The 13,990-nt window shown below is 43.5% G+C and overlaps 1 protein-coding gene and 1 long non-coding RNA gene across 9 annotated transcripts in view; one reads left to right on the plus strand and one right to left on the minus strand.

The window, feature by feature from the left end:
- Positions 1 to 13,990, plus strand: part of LOC135298613 (uncharacterized) — a 100,269-nt gene that overhangs the window by 70,487 nt on the left and 15,792 nt on the right. Inside the window, exons 14-18 of one of the 8 annotated variants that reach the window (XR_010360633.1) lie at positions 891 to 1,535; positions 1,665 to 3,588; positions 11,840 to 11,942; positions 13,131 to 13,222; positions 13,793 to 13,936. This is a non-coding gene — a long non-coding RNA (uncharacterized LOC135298613). Of the gene's footprint in view, positions 1 to 890; positions 1,536 to 1,664; positions 3,589 to 5,146; positions 5,374 to 11,839; positions 11,943 to 13,130; positions 13,223 to 13,792; positions 13,937 to 13,990 lie in introns of those variants that run through there. The other 7 variants (XR_010360639.1, XR_010360640.1, XR_010360634.1 and 4 more) reach the window with 7 other exon arrangements.
- The window catches only part of PRDM5 (PR/SET domain 5), a 169,569-nt gene that overhangs the window by 1,524 nt on the left and 154,055 nt on the right, over positions 1 to 13,990 (minus strand). The window contains exons 42-46 of the mRNA XM_064416379.1: positions 12,450 to 12,551; positions 8,475 to 8,631; positions 7,858 to 8,004; positions 4,165 to 4,301; positions 3,912 to 3,997 (exon numbers count right to left, since the gene is read on the minus strand). The gene's annotated coding sequence lies outside the window, so the exon portion shown is untranslated. The remainder of the gene's footprint in view (positions 1 to 3,911; positions 3,998 to 4,164; positions 4,302 to 7,857; positions 8,005 to 8,474; positions 8,632 to 12,449; positions 12,552 to 13,990) is intronic.

Below are 13,990 nucleotides of genomic sequence, written 5' to 3' on the forward strand. Positions count from 1 at the left end.
ACCAACCTCATTCAGGAGATGAAGTGCACTGTGAAGTAGTAGCAGTTTAACCTGAGGAATGGGAAAGCCAGGAATGGTGAAGAGCCAGGACAGTAGCCATGGCCCTTGCTTTTCCATGTCTATTTTTGGAGCCCTCCAGCATATCTGGTGAGTGGCAAGAGGCACTTTTTTTTTTTTCCTGAATAGACCCAAACCATGAGACTTTGAAGAGTCTGTAGGCACTGCCTCATGACTGGTGCCAGGGAGCTAAAGACAGGCAACTGAATGCCTTGGTCTGAGTGGTTGGACAAATTCCAGGGGCTCCACATATTCTGTGTTACAAAGGAAAACTGGAATTGCCACCACGTATCTTTGAAGAAATCCTGCTTGCCTGCAGAGGTTCTGTTCCCCAGGTTCACGGGGAGGCAAGCCACAGGAGATGGATTTATTTGCACACCCTAGGCCAGGTTCAGCAAGCCCTGCTCCCCCTCAGCTTCCCACACTTAATCCAAACAGACTGGAGAGGGAGCATTTCCTCACTCTCTGCTTCTCTGCTCCTGTTTCTTCTTTTATGCAGAAACAAGAATGTCCAGAGAAGAGCTAAAAGGGTCGTGACTAGCATGTGTCCACACCTTTGTTTTGGATGGTAAAATCTCTCACACTGTGTGAGGTGTCTGAGTGTTACACAAAGCAAGTTTGTGAATTTTCCCTCATCTAATCCCACTGTCTTTGAATGACTGTCTATGCAATCCAGTATTTACTCAGCAGGTCCAAGAAATACTGCACCAAGAAATACTATTTCCTAAATTTGGGTACTCTGCAAAAAATCACAAATTCAATTTGTTTAATAATGTGATAACAGCACATGATAATTTTAAATTAAAAACTGTATTCTCTCATTATGTCTGCAGGTCTTTCATACGGATGTCATCCAGAAACAAGGCAATGCAAGCTGATCTCCACAGAGAGAGAGGCACTGCACCCTGACCTTGGTGCACAGGGATTTTTTTTCACTTGTCACACAAACATTTTACTGGCACAAAAAGTAACTGGAGTGGAAAGGGAGCAGTTCCCAACTGACAGAGCAGCCATACTGCCTTGGATCAGCCCACAATTTGGGATAAAAGAAATAGTGAAAGTGAAAGGAGACTTCCTTTTCTTAAAGCAGAAATGCCCAGTAATACCCATGTTCTATCTCATGTAAGTCCGAAGAATTTTTAAGGCATCACGTGCTGAGGAAGGGACAGGGGAGCATCAGCCAGAGTCACTGGTGTCCTCTGAGGGCTTGCTGCTGGACCAGTCTGTAAGATTCCCAATAGTATAACTGCAGGCAGGATTTAAAGCTGTGCAGATCACAGCTACCTGAGCAATACAACAGATTTTACAGGACAAGAACAGGTTCTGTGTATGGACATTCCCACACAGGCATAGTCCCTGCACTGCCGGGCCACGCTGCCTCCTCAGACACTGATTTCCTGAGGCTTTGCCTGATGCTGTTTTAATTCTTCACACTGAGGGGCTCCATCACTCACTCACCCTGGGAGATCATTCCACAGGTTAGTAGACATTACTATGGCAGTTTTACCCCTGACATTAACCCAAAATTCTACTTTTCCTAATTTAATTCCATTTTCTAAGAATAATTTTTTCCTCCATGGGTATTAAGGAGTTCCTTTCTATTCTAGATAAAGTCAAGCTATTAGCCACTAGAAATCAGTCTTAGCTGGGGACAAGTAACCTTGAGCAAGTACAGATAGGTAATTATGGACTGTACTTAGGGGTCCTCTAAAACTTTCTGCCTGATTTCCCATCCCTGCAGGGATGATAATTGGTGTTCCACATGGAAGTATCCCAGCCCCTGTGGCAGCAAGCAGGGTAGCACTGAGAGGCTCCAAGAGCAGCTCTGTGCAGCCCCCGAGGCCGGGAGAGGAGAGGGAAGCATGTCCCAGCTCTGCAGAACACCAGAGACCAAACAGAGCTGTGAAATTCACTGCCAAAGGGACCACGGTCAGATGAGCTTCTCTGCAGGCCGTGGTGCCCCACTGCAGAAACAGGGCAGTGTGACCCTTGGAAGTGAAATTCATAAGGGGAGGAAGGAACGGCTTATGTTCTGATTACACACTGGCTTAAATCAGGAGCTGCTCTAACAATCTGTGGAATGGGATGGGTCTGAGTGCCAGTTGAAGCAAAAGGCAGCTCAGGCTGAGGCCATGTGTGTCCCAGGTTTGCTTTTACTTTCTACATTATTTTTCCTTAATATAAATATCAACCACAACAGGTACTAACAGAAGACTCCGGGAGCCTTTCCCTGCTGCTTTGGGCTTCAATCCCCAAAGCTTGCCTTTCATAATTCAGTTTCACCTTCAGGCACTTTAAAGTTAATAGACTCATTTGAGCAAATGGCTTATTGGAAATCCATGTTGGAAAATAGTGAGCGTAAGTGTGCTGGTGCCAAGCTATAAACACATTTATACAGTGCAGTAAATCAGTGCTGCTGCCTCTCTTTGGAAGGGCCAGGCCAATTAAGCTGAATGTACAGGATATGAGGATGGAACCTGTTCAGCTGCAGGCAGGTAGCAAAGACTGCAGCCACACCACCCTGCTGGGCCTCATTTTGACATTGCCCTGCCTGGCCAAATTTGATACCATTTGCTTTTGGCTTGTTATTCACTGACTCCTGAAAAAGAACAGGGATTTGGAAAGGCACTGGCAGCATTGTGTGGGTGCAGCATGAGGACAGGCAAATGGAAGAGGCAGGAAAGGTGATGCCTGTGGACATCTACTGGTACAAGCTTCACCACTACTGAAATGCAGTAGTGGTGCTGGACTCACTCTCAGAATTCCTGCATAGGTAGATGTTGCATGATTTGACCAATGACTTCTTACAAACAAGAAAATGTTCTTTGTTACCAGAGCACTTCATTCAACTACCTTAATTACCCCCCAGCCTCTTAAGTGTTATCTAAAATACAAAACGAGGTACAATAATAGGATGGGATGTTACAGAGAACTGGCTGGCTTTTAGTGCATTAAGTCCCTGGATATTATTTATATTTTCTGTTTGTGTAAAACCTGTAATTGACTATTTAATATAAAGTTACCATTGCCTGAATAGGTGCTCAGATCATGGAAGCTGTAGCTGGAAGCTGACAGCTGGCAGAGCTGTCTTGTAAAAACTCTAAAATGCATTAGAATGCACACAAAAAAAATATTTTTTTAAATGAGAGAGAAGAAGAAGAAAAAGAGTCCTTTGTTCCATTTAAAAGGGGAGAATTCAGACTTTGAGAGATAATTAAAAAGGGGGATTTCAAACACTCTTTTAAAGGTTTTGTTTTCCTTTTAAGATTCAAAAAAGTCAAGCACTCTTGCTGCTTCCCCAGTCCCACATGCAAGATGGTCTCATGCTACTCTGCCAATACCTAAAGCAGGAGGAAGAGATTTCCAAATAAAGTGCCAAAAGCAACTACCAGGTCACCAGCAGTGCCTGCCCAGGTCCTAACCATGGCACTAATTATCCATCTGCCTTGTCAGCTGCCTGAACACATTCTCCATCCTATGGCTTGGCACAGGAACAGGCTGCCTTTCCTCTTCTCACACATCTTACCATGGGTAAGTTTGTTTGGAATGATTTTTAAACTTTGTTCTAGCTATTCTATTTGCACCTTCACTCCTCTCATTCCTTGTTTCACTGCTCATTTACTCACTGGAACAAAAATTGTTTGAGACAAGCACTAAAGAAGTGAATGTTTGTGAACAGAAACTAAACTCATTCCCTTCAGGAAGTTGGCAACTCACTGCACCACGATAAAACAGAGATATTCACCTTTAAATCCTGGCTTTTGAAAGCAAGGAGAAACTCACATAAGCACAAAGCCCATAATACAAAAGCCCAAATCCACAAGTATCTCCTGTGAGCAGGGCAATGCACTCACCATGGTGGGGAGCAGCCCCTAGCCCTGGAGCAGCATTCAAGAGCAGCTTGGTACTTGGCAGTCCTTTGCACAGGAAATGCTGTCACCTGAACAAATAAAGGAGATATCTTGGCATGGGCCATGGAAGCCTCTCTTTCTGACCTGTATCAATATAATCTGGAGAAAAGGGAGCACAAAAAGGTGGGGAAGAGCAGTGGCCGTTGACTGCAACTTCCCTCTTGCAGCACCCTGGTCACAGGCTGCTGCTGCCTACCTTAAATCTTTAATTCTTCACTAAGCCAAGGGGATATTTTCCACCTTCACAGCTTCTTCACAGCATGAATTAGTGAGCTGACTCTACCCTAAAGTACATCCCAGCTCCTATCCTCTCTGCACCAAAGCTATCATTACCTGCAGAGCAAACAACAGCACAGAGTGAAGGGTAACAATCTCTGCTGAGATCTAGAAAGTGACTGCTCCTGGCTGCCTAAGGGGCTGTTCGCCTCAGCATGGCACTGGCTGTGCAATGCATTTTCTTTCACACACAGTACTCTTGGTTTCTTAATATCTTGACTTGTTCTTCCAGTACATTAGTCCCATTTGCTTCTACAGCTACATCCCTAACCAGCCTGATTTTTCCTCTTTAGCATCTTGAAGAAATTTTGAAAGGCATCTCAGAAATTTTTCTATCTGAGTTTTCCAAGCATGTTTCACTATTCCAGTGTCTGTTATATTGTAGCACCCTCACATCTACAAGGTATAAGAGACTTCATTCAGTGCCAATCCTTTATAAAGTCTAAAGGCTCCACTCAAACACCAGTCTGGGGTGGCCACACATTTGCTTTTTCACACTCACATTAAACAGACTTTAAACAGTTGACTTATTTGTGGTACATGATGTTGCATGATACGGAAATTAAATATCAGGATTGTATTTCACCCTCAAGTCCCAGGCGGTTAATAAAGGAGTCTGTTTGCTGATTGTTTTCCTGAAATATAAACTTGTAAAAGTACATTAGTTCCTCATCAATTTGCAGTTTATCTCTACATTTTCCCTGATGGCCTTCCCAATAGCATCCTGGGGAGGAGTGAAAGGGCTTCAGGGATTCCAGAACAAATCCTTTGCAGAACAATTTACAATATGTACATTTGTTTACTTCTGCCATAATCGCTACATCTGCTTTCCTGACACTAATTAATTAGGCCTCGTTTAATTAATTGTGTTCTCTGAGGAAGGTGCTGTTGACATTTTGCAGCTGGTACTTGAGAGGGGAGCTGTGCAAGGCAGAGTTCCTGACAGCATCCCTGGTTTGAAGTCCTGCAGCTCCCCACACCCTGCCAGTGCCCGCGGCCCGCGCAGCTGGAAGGAACCCGCTGGATCTGAGCCTTCAGCCCTCCTGGAACTGCCAAAAAAACTTCAAGTGGAGAAGTAACAGTCCAAAATCTGACTTGAGTCTAAATAAACCCCAAACACAGAAACACAGATGTAGATAGCATACCTTGAGTTTCCTCCCAGTGAGGCCTCTTCCTCTATTTATTTACTTACATAGATTTATCTCAACTTCCTAGGGTCACACTCGGATGTGATGGGACAGGACTTGTCCTGGAGCAAGTTAATAACAGCCCCACAGGTCTGCCCTGCACATCACTGCTGTGTGTGACTGCACGTCTTGTTTTCCACAGATGGGCAATCATGCATACAAATGTTCCTATAATTCATCCCAGAGTTGCTGAACTGTTTGTACAGGCAACTTTCCATCTATTCCTAGCACTCCACATGCAACAGAGGTGTTTTCTCTTGTTCCCAAAATATTATTCTTCATTAATTGAATTTTGGTAAAACAGCCATACCTTTGAGAGCTGGAGATTCTTAATCTCCTAACAGGCTCTTTGAGGTCAGGGGAAGAAGAAAGTCTAATATTTTCCACAGCGCTACGTAGCCTGCTAATTTCTTGTCAAAATGGCATGTGTTTACCATCCCTCACTGATACCCTGACTGGACTTTGGCAAGGAAACCTTTGCCAACAACCATTTTATGAGCAAAACCTGCACATTTCTCCCTGAGAGCTATTTTGTAAGAACACTTCCTTTAAGGAAAATTCTTCTCACAAAATTTTGTGGCTGACTGAGATGCCCTGCTCCCAGCCTGGCTGCAGGATTTCAGCAGCATCACACCAGAAATAAACGGGATTGTTTTTGGTGCCACGATGTCACATGCATTGACCATATCCCTGGCAACAGTGAGCCTGCCCTGTGGCTGTTTGAGAAGAAAGAAATGGAATGAATCAGAATAAGCCACAGTCCCTGCAAAAAGGGGGAGGAAAGAAAAGAAAGGAAGAAAGGAACAGCCACAGAGTGGGGTCTGGGAAGATTAGGTGCTGGTTTGAAAACACCAAGGAAATGGACTGAAACCCAAAAGATTACTTGTCTACTCTCTAGCTGCAGCAATAATCGTTCTCTGCTAATTACCTTCCCTTTTGTGCCATGGGTGCCATTAGCAGAGTCCCAGCAGTGCCCAGGGGTGCACAATGCATGTGCTGGGGGACGTGCCATGGCATCAGCCACATTTCAGGAAGGAGTTTCAATGCCTGAGTTTATTTTGTTTTGCTTGCAAACATCTGAGCTCTCCAATTTGGCAAAAATTAAAAAAAAAAAAAAAGCACTGCATGTCATTCTCTTTAGGGCTCCACATAAAAATCCTATCAGTGCTTTATAGACAGCAGTATGGTGGTTTTCCTAGTTTCAAATGCCTTCCTGTTCCCTGCCACTCATCCAGATGGAAACGTTCTGCAAACAAAAGCAGAACAGTGAAGGCATGTGTGAGTTTGCTCCCAGACACTTCAGATTGCACATATTTGTCTTACTCTTTGCCGTTGGCCAATCCATATGAAGGCCATAACTACAGGTTTATCAGAAATGCAGAAAAGCCCTCTGTTCCTGTCTCTTTCACTTTGTTTTTCCTGCAAATCAAGTTGTCAGTAAACAGCAGACAACGCTCAACTGCAGTAAGATGGGTAATTACAAAAAGTAAGAAATATTTGATTTTTCTGAATGTTTTCTGCCTCAGTCTGTACCCAGGGTGCTGCTTCCACTTGAAATTGTTTTTCATGGCTGTTATCTGAAGCCCACAGCTTATAACAAAAAGAGCTGATTTTGTAAAACCAAAATGCCATGGGGCTGTCAAAGCCCAATAACCTGAGTGCAAAGCCCAGGCTGGGCCTGGAGCCTCTGCACTCAAGTTTCACAAGGGCTTTTGCTGGCTTCCAGATCAGAAGGGGCACACAAGGTAGGGAGCACTGGCATCCTTAAATTTTGATTCACTAGGGCATCTTAATCTGATGTTTTGTTGGGTGATTTTGCAGTGCTCCTCCTCCATGTTACCATAAACAGTCTAAAAATGTGTGAAACTGCTCCCTCTTGCAGGATAAGGTTTGAATTTTAATTTTTAACTCATCACTGACAGAAACTATCTTTTCAGAAAGGCTGTTACTGTTAAATTAGGAAGTAAAAAATCAGTTTTACGTAGAGGAGTTTGGATTTTAGTGGAGCTTATTACTAGAATGAAGGCATGGCTTTGATAATTTTGGAACACACCCAAACTACAAATCAGAGTTTTTAACTTCCAAAGTTAGCAGGCAGCCAGCTGCCTTTGTTTTTCTCTTTATTTTCCCCCAGAGCTTTGGCAACTTCTGCTGTAGCTGTGCAAGTTAAGAGTAGCGTTATCTGCAGGATTACTGCCAGAATTAAAAAAAAATCATCACTTTAGACTCTTGCATTAGAGAAGGCCTGTCAGGAAAGGGAGCTAGAGAGATCTCTCCCCTTGAGTAAAGCAAATGACATTTGCTTTACTGAGAAAAAGCTGAGAAATGCTGTTCAAAGCCAACATCACACCCTGGGACAAGATCAAGACTCTGTAAGGTTTCTATGTCTTGGAAGGCTGGGTTCATAGGAAGAGTGGTAAACTCACTTTTAATATAAAGAAGACATCTCTTAAATAAGAAGACTGATTGAGTTTAAGTAAGTACATTTCCTTTGGCTCTCTTCAGGAGCTTGGATGCCTCTCTCATGAAAGTTCCAGATGCTCCTACCTCCCGCTTCTCTCTGGAAGTTTCAGCTGTAAATTATGAACATGGTAGTGAACATCAGTGAAAGAAAAACAAATAAGGAATAAAGGGCTTGACTGGGAACCAGGCAGGAGCTCAGGCAAAGCTTCTCCCTGGCTACATCCCACTGCTGCCCAACAAAGGCCCCTGCCTGGGGTGAGGTGCAGAGGAGGGGCAGCAGAGAGGAAATCCTCTCTTCCTGCCTCAGCACCGTGTTCTACCTCTGCAGACATCCCTGGTATTCCTTGGCAGCACCTCACACTGAGCTCACCTCCAGTTTGTACTGACCTGCTGTAAACACCAGCCCACGTCCCAAAGCTGGGCAGGAGAGAGGTTTTCTTTACTCTGTCCCACCAACCCTTGTCTTTATAGGTAGCTCCAGGGGCACTTCAATTTATACTCCTACTATGCTTGGGCAAAATAGTTATGCAGGACTAGAGGCAATTAACAAATCATCCCCCAAACAAACCAATCAACCTACCTCAGGCTATGCAAACGGCTCCTCCTCTCCCTCGCTGGCAGTTTGGAGGAGTCCTGACAATGTCACACAGGTGCCACCTGAGCAGGTGCTGCACTGCCATTCCCAGGATTCCACAGATCAGGCTTTGCTTCACCTCCAGTATGGCTAAGTCAGACTCCTGTTGAACAGAAAATACATGAGAATTTGCTTCTTGCAAACAGCTCCTTGCTGTTAGAAACTGTTTGTGACGTGCCTGGCCCTAGAGGAGTGCCAGGCCCAATTAATAATTTTTTAACAAAGCATTTGGCTCGCCTCTGATGAACAGCAGAGGTCAGAGGGCAGGGACCTATGCTGAAAGCTAATTGCTGAAGTTATTTGTCTGGCTTGTGTTAGGTGCTGGGATCCTGCTATACAAGTCAGAAGTGCAGAGTGCCCTAAGTGCAATAGGGTAATTTAAATGCTTCTAACACAAGAGAGAAACAATTCACTGATCATCTCATTAGAGGCTTAGCTATTTACATCTGGACAGCTTCTCCTCTTTGATCTTGAAAGAAAAAGGAATGGAAGTTTAGGTCACATTCAATTGCCTTTGTAAAGGCTTGGATCCAAGCAAAACACACTTATAATCTGGGAAATAACAATGAGGGGTTGTAAACTTATTCTAAACCCTCTGACCAGTTCTAGATACCAAACCAGAGAATTCCAATGTTAAAGAATACAAGAGTGCTACTCCTGGTTTCTATTTGACTCATTACAAACCTCATCTGCATGCTACTAAACAAAACAATATCCTTCTCCCTGTGGACACATGAATGAGCTATATTGACATTGGTTTTATTTTTTTGCCCCTCACAGTGTACAAAAAACTGCAAGTGCTGTAGCCTAAAAACTTCCTGACTAGAGAAATCTCTGCTCCCATCTATCGGTGAGCAAAAGAATGCCCATAAATCCAGTAAATCTGTTTGGGTGTTTTACCCAGGTCCCTGGATGGACAGATAATCCAGGGGAAGGGGCTCTCTGCTACCATCTGCTTGTTCATAAATGTAGTGGCTTTTCTTTTATTTCACTCCTCATTCTTCCAGTGGCACTTTTGGGGAGATGTCACAGTTATATTTCAGTGACCACAAAGTCCTAACAGTCTTTCCAGTATCCTGTACTGGGACGGCTTTTCTGTTAGTTCTTGCTGAAAACTTTATGAGTAGACATGATGGGGAAACAGATCCATGATGGGGCTGAACAAATGAAAGTTTTTTTTTAATGCAAAACATGGCAACAACATCAGAAGTGAGACATATTGGAGGATGGACTAGGTGGTCTTTAAATATCCCTTGCAACCCAAACAATTCTGTGATATTCACTGAAAATTCTTACTCAATCACTATGTAACTAATTTGATTTTAGATCAGGTTTTAGGAAGGAGATTCCAAAAGCAACAGAATATGCATTTGCAACTGGCTGGCAACAGGCCCGCCGGGGCAGAAATCAGAACTCTGGAGCTGTGGTATCCAAACTCCTAACAAGGAAACAAGGAAATTTAGCACAAGGGCAAGGAGAAACGATGCTCATAAGGAATGTGCCTACAGAAAACTCATGGCATCAGCTGGAAACCAAATCACTGGACTGTTGCCAAAGATGCTGAATTCAATATATGGTTCTATTTACTGTGGACTGTTTTCCCAAAGTTAATGGTATCTTTGCCTTGCCACTAGCAAAGGCCTTGTGTGTTCAAGGAGTTTCATACTTGCAAGTGATGAACCACTGCCTGAAGGTGCTTGGAAAATGTTCCAGGTAGGAAGGGGCACAGAGCTGTACACAGCTTTAAAGTGTGTCATTTATTGAACACAGCCTTATTGCTAGCAGCTGAGTTCTGGCTATCCACTGAATAGGGGTGGTGGCAAAAGTGGAGGAGAAAGTAGTCAAAAGGAAGTGAATTACTGGATTCATATGGAAGGCCTGGATTTCTGAGCTCACCAGCTTTTTTGCTGGAATTTTCTCAGCATCTGAATCTTAAGTGAAGTCTCACTGCCATTGTTAGGAGCAACATTCAGTTCTTACCCTGCTCTCATTGGTGGTCACTGCTATTCCCAGATCATTAGGAAGAGGAGCAAGCACAGTAAGGAATGTGAAAGAGGGCTGGAGGGAAAAGATGCTGCTGAATAAATCCATACCAGGGTGAACACAGCTCTGAGACAGAATATCATTCAGCAGGAAGGTTTATCACTACAAACTGGCATGGTGCAGTTGAGCTGGGGTTTTCTAAAGAGAGCTGCACCCACAGACAGCTGACTGATGAGTTCACTGGATAAAAGACTGTTCAGGAGTTCATCCACTGAAAGGCTCTTTACAGGCTCCACTTTCTCACGGTCCCCCTCTGGAAGGAGTTACTGTGCTTGTAAGAGTTCCACAGCCCATGCCTGTCCTCCCATTGTTTCAAGTTAAGGGAACATCAGCTGGTTTTGCTATTGTGAGCAGGGGCCACGATGGAGGGCTAATTGCTTCTGTTCAGCTAAATGTCTGTTTTATGGGGCCAGGCTATTGCAGGCACCCAGCTGGACAATGGGACAGCGCCTGAGCCTGTGATCTCCCTCAGACAGTGGGCATTTAGGCCACTTCTGAGGGAGCTGGCAAGAAAACTCCTTGTTTCTTTTTCCACACAATAAACAAAACTCCCAAAAGATAATTAGGTAATTCAGAGTGGATAATGATTATCCATGGTTTGGGAGGAATTCCTTTCTGACAAAGACTCCTCTGCATCTGTAGTACAAACTGATTTTACTGGGAACTTGCTATCAGCCAGAGGAAGCAAGCTTCCCAGAGGAAATCTGTAAGGTGGGAAGCATTTGTTAATGCTAGATGCACACAAGGGTACATAAAGGTTATTCCTAGCAAGCCACACTGCATCCTTGCTACAGAAAATGTGAACATTTCTACCCCTTGGTGAGATCAAGGTACAGAAACACATATTCCTAAAAGAATGCCTTCCTCTGGGGCTTTGGGGTTTTGTTTTGAGACCAGTGCCAGGTTCTGTAAGAGGCAGGCTAGAATCATGCTTTATTGCCTCTCTGGCAAAAAACTGAATCCTAATAAATTTTAACCAGCCAGCTGATTCTGCAGCACCAAGATACAGAGCTTATTCCAGCTACTCTTCCTTTCTTGGATACTCAGGTGATTGAACACCATGACTGAACACAGCATTTTAGGGATGTTGAGGGGCAGAGATGAGATAGCATGTGCAGGGTGCTCCTTAATGCTGGCCTGTTTGATTAATGAAAATTAAAGAAGAGCTATGCATGTTTACTGGCATCCTGTGACGGATTCTTCACAAAAAGTCAACCTAAGCAGGCCTGGATATTGACTTGGAACTCAGTTTCATTCCTTACTTACAGGTGAGGGTGTCAAGACACTTTTCCAAAGAGAGATGGCTTCCCTTGTGGATGACTGGCCTGGTCTCTCTAAATTTCAAGCCTTGTAGATTTGTCCTATTCCCAGGTAATTTTTTTAATTTGATTTCCAAATATTCCCGCCTTTCTTTTTCAATCCAAAATATCTGGACTAAAGGTGTTCAGAAAAAATGTGCTTTATCTAACTTGCAATAAAGATATAATTTTCAGGTAACACGATGAGTTTTACAGATTAATCTAAAATGGCAAAATTCAAGCACAACTGTTCTTCACGTCTAGTGGGCCCAGTAATAACTACAAGAAAGAAAAACTAAAAAGAGGAAAAAAAGCCATATGTGACTTTTGTCCCATGTTATGCCTGTAGATTCATTACAAAGCAGCATTGTGTGCTTAACTAAAAAGCAGTAAAGGCACTGCAAGAAGTACCATAAATGAGTCAGCATCACCCCCTGAAGATCAGCTTGTTTCTGGTAATTTTTCTGCTGCAAACCCCTTAAATTCCTTAGGTTCACCTTTCCCTCCAGCAGCTCCTATCCAAGTACAAACTAGCAAAGGGTGAGGACAGGTAACGAGCAAGATCACAATCAAATCCTACCAGTTCAGCAGCGTGCATCCAGCAGGCAGAGGGTGAACTGGATGAGGAGTTGGGAGCTCGGAGATCCCTGTCCTCACAGGAGATTTGGAAGCTGAGAATGGTCTGAAGGCACAGGGTGAAAAAAGGAGAAAGCATGTGTTGAAAAAAATGCAGAATGGGAGTGATGCAGAAAAGCTGAAAGTTGTATTTAAGAAGTTCATTGTGAACACAGAGTGCTGCAGGAAGCAGCAAGCTTATCAGAGATCTTTTCATTGCCTACAGTATCAAATGTTATGTTCACAGGGAGACCAGACAAACAAATTGGCAGGATATGTCAATAGAGTCTAGACTGGAAGAGGTCTCCTGAGAAATCAATTTCCAAATCTTTAATCTGCCCCATTTTATATATTTTTATCTACAATAGTGCAGCTTTTCACACATTCCTACTTGGAGAAAAATGCATTTAAGTACTGTTGGGAAAAAAAAAAAGGAATTAGTGTGTTCTTTTCTTTATGTAACTTCACATTTTCCTAAATGCAACTTGAAGCTTCACCCAGGGAAATATTTACATATGTGCTTGTGTCATTCTGACTGCCCCCACATTTCCTGTACTCATTGGAGCCCATCTGATGCTTTAAACTAGGTGTTGAAATGCCCTACTGAACCAAAGCCACTGATTCAGACTTTTTTTTTTTCTTTAAGGTGGAGAACAAAGAGATGTCTCCCTCCTGGAAGCCTCAAGGGTTGGCAAGAAAGGAGATGATGTGGGAAACCTTGTGCCCCTCTTCTCCCAGGTGACATGAAGAGCACTGCCAGATGTACCATGTCAGAAGTACTGCAGAAATGTTTTTTTCCTAAAACATGCAAATCTCAATCCTTAGGTCTTTTCAGGAAAAAATCCCACTTGATCTGAATGCAACAGAGAACAGATATTAGATTGTCTAGAAATGTGGACACTGTGCCAGCTCATGGACATTCTTCTGGTATTTTACTCACAGAGCTGTCACTGCATGCACATTAAAAGAAGAAGTGGAAAAAACACAGGCCCTGAAGAGATCATCAGTATTTCTTTCCTCCTGATCTGGCTCTTTCTTTAATTCCTTTCCCATTTTCCAGAGCAGTGTATCAGATTGTTCTGAACAGGATGCCTCAGCTGTGACTTATGCACAGGACACCCACCAGTGCAGAGTATCTGCTGATCAGGCTAATGCTGGAATCACTGTGATTTCATGCCATGGTAAAACACACCACAGTGGCAGAGCACACAGGCACTCATTTCCTGCTGCAGACAAACACCCATTGAGCACTGCCCACCACGTCTGAGGAACCTGTCTTACCCTATTGCTTTTTTTGTTGCTTTTCAGGATAGTTCACTGAAGGAATGAGAACAAATCAACTACAAACTTGCAGGGAAAAAAGCACGCAAATTTTAGATGTTAATCTCCAATTACCAGTGACTGAAAGGGCAAAGGACCCTGCTCCAGTGCCACACTCAATATTCCTCACAGGTAAGCCCTTTCTACAGCCCTCACTTTTCTTTGTCAGCTCTTTTCTGACAGCAG

The sequence above is a fragment of the Passer domesticus genome, chromosome 4 (assembly GCF_036417665.1).
Source record: "Passer domesticus isolate bPasDom1 chromosome 4, bPasDom1.hap1, whole genome shotgun sequence".
In the NCBI taxonomy this organism is placed as follows: Eukaryota; Metazoa; Chordata; class Aves; order Passeriformes; family Passeridae; genus Passer; species Passer domesticus.